Here is a 6,914-nt window from a genome sequence, read left to right on the forward strand (position 1 = left end):
CTTACTCCCTCTCTCTCTACCTCTCTTTCTCTCTCTCTCACTCTCCCTCTCTCTCTCGAGCTCTCTCATTCCCTCCCCCTCTCCCACCCCCTCCCACCCTCTTTCTCATTCGCCCTCACTCCTCCACTACTTTTCCTGCCTCCTTTCCTTCCTTCCTTCATTACTCTTTCCCATATTACTTTATTCCATCTCTCCTTTCCTCTATCTCTCAGTCCCTCCCGTTCCTCTTTAATCCCCTCACCCTCTTCTTCCCTTCTCTCTGCTTACCCTTTATCTATGTATATTTAGTTATTTGTTTGCTTGTTCCTGTTTCACATCTCTCTAATTTGCTCTGGTCTAATTTGCTCTCTCTAATTTGCTAGCTGGTCTGCACATCTTCTCAGCAATCTTGGGAAGATTGCTGAGAAGATGTGCAGACCAGCTAGCAGCACCTCTAACTCGCATCTTTCAGCACTGCCTAGTACAGTGTAAATGACCCTCTCTATGGAAAGAGGCAAATGTAATCCCTGTTCACAAAAAGAAGAGCAGAGCAGAAATCAGCAACTACAGACCAGTGTCACTCCTGTCAATCACTGGTAAGATCCTTGAGACAATAATCTCAAGACAAATGACAGAGTTTTTTGACTATCACTCATTACTTTGTGATCGTCAATATGGCTTCAGGAAAGGTTACTCTGCTGCTGATCTGTTGTTAAACCTCTCCACTAAGTGGCACCAGTCACTGGATGAATCCAAAGTCAGCTGTGTGGTAGCACTGGACATTGCTGGCGCTTTCGACCGGGTGTGGCACCAGGGCCTCTTAGCAAAACTTCAAGCACTGAGAATTGCAGGCTCTACGCTATGTCTCCTCAGTGATTACCTTCATGGTAGATCTCTAAGTGTAGTTCTCAATGGAACGGAATCAGCAAGACATCCTATTTGGGCAAGTGTTCCACAAGGAAGCGTGCTGGGACCATTGTTATGGAATGATAACGAACTGGAAATGTGTTCCTTATTTAATTACTATTTTTTTATCAGTTTTTACACAGGAAGATGTAAATGAGATTCCAGTAATTAACAATTATTTAGTTCCTGATGAATTTAAATTAACTAATATTACTGTCACGAGGGACATGGTTATTTAACAGATAGACAAACTGAAGCAAAATAAGTCCCCGGGACCCGACGAGCTGTTTTCCAGGGTACTTAAGGAATGCAAGATGGAACTTAGTCAGCCATTAACGAGTGTGTTTAATTCGTCCATCCTTACCGGTGTTGTGCCAGGGTTGTGGAAGATGGCTAATGTGGTTCCTATATTCAAATCAGGGGATAATTCCGTTCCTTCAAATTACCGTCCTATAAGCCTGACATCTATAGTGGGCAAGTTATTAGAATCAATTATAGCCGACATTATTAGAAGTCACCTTGGAAAGCATAACTTGATAAATGAATCTCGGCATGGATTCACGAGAGGTTGTTCCTGCCTGACAAACTTACTGACGTTCTTCAATAGAACATTTGAGGCAGTTGACAGTGATAAGGAATATGATATTGCTTATCTGGATTTTAGTAAGGCCTTCGATAGAGTACCTCACAAGAGACTCTTAAGAAAAGTGGCAGCTCATGGCTTACCAATAGAAAGCAGAGAGTTACCATTAATGGAGTGAAATCTGAATGGGGATTAGTCACTAGTGGCGTTCCACAAGGATCAGTTTTAGGCCCTCTCTTGTTCATAATTTACTTTAATGACCTTGATGAAGGGATTACGAGTGACATGAGTAAGTTTGCTGATGATACACAGATAAGCCGTATAATTCATTCTGAGGAGGATATCAATAAACTCCAGAAGGATTTGGACAAATTAATGTCTTGGTCTGAAAAATGGCAGATGAAGTTCAATGTCGATAAGTGTAAGGTACTAGCCCTTGGTAATGAAAATAACCCTCGAAGCTATAATCTAGGTGAAGTAGAGCTTGATCATACAGAATGTGAAAAAGACTTGGGAGTCATGGTAAGCAGAAATCTAAAGCCAAGACAGCAGTGCCTTAGTGTGCGCAACAAGGCCAACAGATTACTTGGATTTATCTCAAGAAGTATGTTACAAAAAACGCGATTCTAAAAGCTTAGAGATCTCCAGTGAATACTAGAAAAGACTGCCCTTCTAGCATCCAGCCTGTTACTGGGTTTTCGTAACAAGTAGTCAGTATCCTTGTCCAATTATCCATTAGAATTCAGTATGATTCAATAGTGCTTCAGGATTACAACTGGTAGGCTACTAACTAGAGAAATTAAAATTTAATAAATTTATAAAGTCTAGAGGTAATTATCAAATTAAATTAAATTAATAATAATCAAAATAATAATAATCACTTCTCTCGTGTATAATATTATTGTGCTGAAAGCACATATCACATTTATAATTCTTAAGTACTGTCTGATACATTAACATTTAATAAGATATTACAAATATGTACAAGTAAGTTTGTGTGTGTGTGTGTAAGTGCTCTAAGTAGTTCGCTATGTCTCAAGACTCGAATAGACTTAAACAAGTGACTGACAAAGTCCTCAAATAAACTAACTTCTTGACCAACTGGCAATCAGAACAGTCTGCTTGAACAATAAAAAGAATGCTAAGCCCAATAGCAATATAACAAGCAACTGCGACTCAGAATCAGGAACAAGGAGATAATATAACGACACTAAGTAGGGACCATCAGCAGATCCTCCACAAAAGTCACAAAACTCCCATACTACTGAATCTAAGTTCAGCATAAGAAAATCCCCGACTGTGATAATACACAGATACCAGTACGTTAGGTCAGAAGCTACAGCTCAGGACCTGAGTTGCTCAGAGTGTCTATGCGACACACAACCTCAGTACAACGTCGAAAATCACTAAGGCTATACAATGTTCTGTGAACAGAGTCCCACATAACTAACAATAATGAGACAAGAGACGGTCTTCCAACAAGGGCCTATAAGGGAGATTTAGGCACTTTGCAATACGTCCAACCACCAAGCGAGTCTAGACCAGACTGAATACTTCAGGCGAGGTGAGGACACCCCCCCCCCGTCGATCACGTGATAGCTCCGTGGGTTCCTGCCCAGCAAGAAGCCGGCAGGGAAACGAGCAAAGAGCGATAATTACAGTAGTTAGACAATCAAGACTTGAACTGAGCACATAATATGTTACATCCTACCTCACAAAATTTAACTAAGTCAAATAATAATAATATAAAGCAATATATTTACGATTTAGCTATTATCGCAAATATAAGCAATATAAAATTATATGTAAAGATAATAATTATATATATACATAATAATCATTGCAACCCATTCAGGGGTTGCAACAAAGTATAAGTAACAGAAGTCCAAAAGTTATTTTACAGCTCTATACATCACTAGTGAGGCCTCATTTAGATTATACTGCTCAGTTTTGGTCCCCTTACTACAGGATGGATATAGACTCATTAGAAAACATACAGAGAAGAATGACTAAAATGATTTACTGTGTAAGGAACCTCCCGTATGAAGATAGACTTAAAGCCTTAAATCTCCACTCTCTGGAGAGGCGTAGAATGAGGGGAGATATCATTGAAGTGTATAAGTGGATGACGGGCATAAACAAGGGAGACATTAATAAAGTACTGAGGGTGTCGAACCAGGTAAGAACCAGAAATAATGGATTTAAGTTGGATAAATTTAGATTTAGAAAGGACATAGGTAAGTACTGGTTTTCTAACAAAGTTGTAGATGCGTGGAATAGTCTTTCCAGTGGGGTGATAGAGGCTAGGACCATGGATAGCTTTAAGAAGAGACTGGACAAATATATGAGTGGGAGGGGCTGGGTTTGATTGGTGTCATTGGGTACGGGAGTTATTTATTGGGTAGCTTAAGGTAAAGGTCGTTTTGATAAGGACCTGCCTCGGATGGGCCAGTAGGCCTTCTGCAGTGTTCCTCCATTCTTATGTTCTTAATGTCTACTTCAACGACCTTCTTCATCTCATCCCAGAATCCCATGCATATGCAGACGACTATACACTGACATTCACTTATCCAAGAGAAGAAATGCCATCTGCTCTAAGCTACATTAATCACCAGCTAAGAGCTATATCAGCTTGGGGAAATAGATGGAAAGAACATTTGCACCTGAGAAAACGCAAATGACGATGATCTCTATGCACCATGATGGTAATGCTGGTGCAGTAGTAAGAATGAATGGGAGGGTGTTGGCACCTGGAGAAGAAGTTGATATCCTTGGGGTGAAATTTGACTCCAAACTAACCATGAAGAACCATGTTGTAAATCTTGCAAACAAGGCAGCCAGGAAGCTTACAGCACTTCGCCGTATCTCGCATCTGCTTGACAGTAGGGATTGCAAGATTCTGTACGAGGCACAAGTACGCTCACACCTTGAGTATGCTCCACTTTCTTGGTTTGCCTCCCCCCCCCCTCATCTGCGACTGCTTGACAAAGTAGAGAACAGAGCAAGACGTCTCATCTCTCGCCTGGACCCATCCTGGATAGATCTGTCATTTCAGCAGAGCCTTCAACACAGGAGGGATGTGGGTGGCCTTACTGTTATGTACAAGGCCAATTTGTCAAAGTACCACAACTATTATCCACTTCGAGGACAGCGTGAAACAAGCTTTCATGCCACAAGACGGGCAGAAAGCAGCAACTTCACTCTGGCTGTACCCTTCTCCAGAACATCACTCCATCTGAGATCATACATACCCAGGATGACTCGAGTATGGTACACATTCGTACAGCATAATGATGTCAACGAGATAAAGTCAGCTGATCAAATGAAAATTCTGACCCACAGATGGCTCCAACTTCATCCTGTTCCCTACTTGTATGTCTCATAACAATAAAAATGCTTTCAAATGAGCTGATGTAGGTAACAGCTCTTAGCTTGCCAATAAAGTTAGGAATCCTTAACCTGTAAATAGCTTGTTAATAATGCTGTGGATCCTTAACCTTGTCAAACCCTGTGTAAAAAAGAGAGAGAGAGAGAGAGAGGGAGAGAGAGAGACAGAGAGAGAGAGAGAGAGAGAGAGAGAGAGAGAGAGAGAGAGAGAGAGAGAGAGAATTCTAATAGACTTCACTGAAGGAAAAAATTTATAAAAAAAAGAGGAGTCGGGGGGCCAGGGTTTTTCCAGCGGTGTTTTCGAGGGGGCGAGGATCCCTCATTATAATTAGTTTCGATTATTTACTGCAACCTTATACTAGTGAAGCTAATTAATTAGGTTGATTATTGGGAAAGAGGGGGAAGGGAGGAGGGGAAGACAGGGGGGAAGGTGAGAAGGAGGTGGGGAAGACGGGGAAGATAGGGAGAGAGGCGGGGAAGGAGAGGAAGATGTTAGGGATATAGAAAATGTTGGGGAGGGAGAGGATGATGTTTGGGAGGGGAGGAAGATGTTGGGGAGGGGGAGGAAGATGTTGGGGAGGGGGAGGAAGATATTAGGGAGGGGGAGAAAGATGTTGGGAATGTAGATGTTTGGGATGGGAGGAAGAGGATGGAGGGGAGGAAGATGTTTGGGAGGGGGAGGAAGATGTTTGGGAAGGGGAGGAAGATGTTTGGGAGGGGAAGATGTTGAGGAGGGGGAGGAAGATGTTGGGGAGAAAGAGGAAGATGTTAGGGAGGGGGAGGAAGATGTTGGGAATGTAAAAGATGTTTGGGAGAGGAGGAAGATGGAGAGGGGGAGGAAGATGTTTGGGAGGGGAGGAAGATGTTTGGGAGGGGAGGAAGATGTTGGAGGGGAGGGGAGGAAGATATTTGGGAGGGGAGGAAGGTGTTTGGGAGGGGGAGGAAGATGTTGGGGAGGGGGAGGAAGATGTTGGGGAGGGGGAGGAAGATGTTGGGGATGTAGAAGATGTTGGGGAGGTGGAGGAAGATGTTGGGGAGGGGGAGGAAAGCGTCTGAGGAGTGGGGAGGAAAATAAGGGAGAGGAGGATGCTTGGTGAGAGAGATGAGAACATCGAAGAAGATGAAGAAGGAAAGAGAGAGAGAGAGAGAGAGAGATAATAAGATAACACAACAGACACACATCCTCTGACAGTAATACCAGCGTCGCACATAAAGGCTTCTGACATCGTTGCCAGAACTGTTGCATCATCCTCAGGGAAAAAAACAAGTGATAATAACACTTGCTTTCTGGCAACACTGAATTTCTTTAACTTTGTTTCATCATTTCTTTTGGACGTCATTGGATAATTTCTTTGGCTTTAATTAATAATTTATTCAACTTTACTGTATAATTTCTCTGATTATTGATTAATTTCTTTGACTGTTGTATAATTTCTTTGACTGTTGTATAATTTCTTTGACTGTTGTATAATTTCTTTGACTGTTGTATAATTTCTTTGACTGTTGTATAATTTCTTTGACTGTTGTATAATTTCTTTGACTGTTGTATAATTTCTTTGTTGTATAATTTCTTTGACTGTTGTATAATTTGTTTGACAGTTGTATAATTTCTTTGACAGTTGTATAATTTCTTTGACTGTTGTATAATTTCTTTGACTGTTGTATAATTTATTTGACAGTTGTATAATTTCTTTGACAGTTGTATAATTTCTTTGACAGTTGTATAATTTCTTTGACAGTTGCATAATTTCTTTGACTGTTGTATAATTTCTTTGACTGTTGTATAATTTCTTTGACAGTTGTATAATTTCTTTGACAGTTGTATAATTTCTTTGACAGTTGTATAATTTCTTTGACAGTTGTATAATTTCTTTGACTGTTGTATAATTTCTTTAACTTTAATAATTTTTTGACTAATAATTTCTTTAACATTATTTAATAATTTCTTCGGCTTTTTTTTAATAATATCCCCAGATGGTGGATAATATCCCCAGATGGTGGATAATATCCCCAGATGGTGGATAATATCCCCAGATGGTGGATAATATCCCCAGATGGT

This window comes from Cherax quadricarinatus, chromosome 39 (genome assembly GCF_038502225.1).
Source record: "Cherax quadricarinatus isolate ZL_2023a chromosome 39, ASM3850222v1, whole genome shotgun sequence".
Taxonomy (NCBI): domain Eukaryota; kingdom Metazoa; phylum Arthropoda; class Malacostraca; order Decapoda; family Parastacidae; genus Cherax; species Cherax quadricarinatus.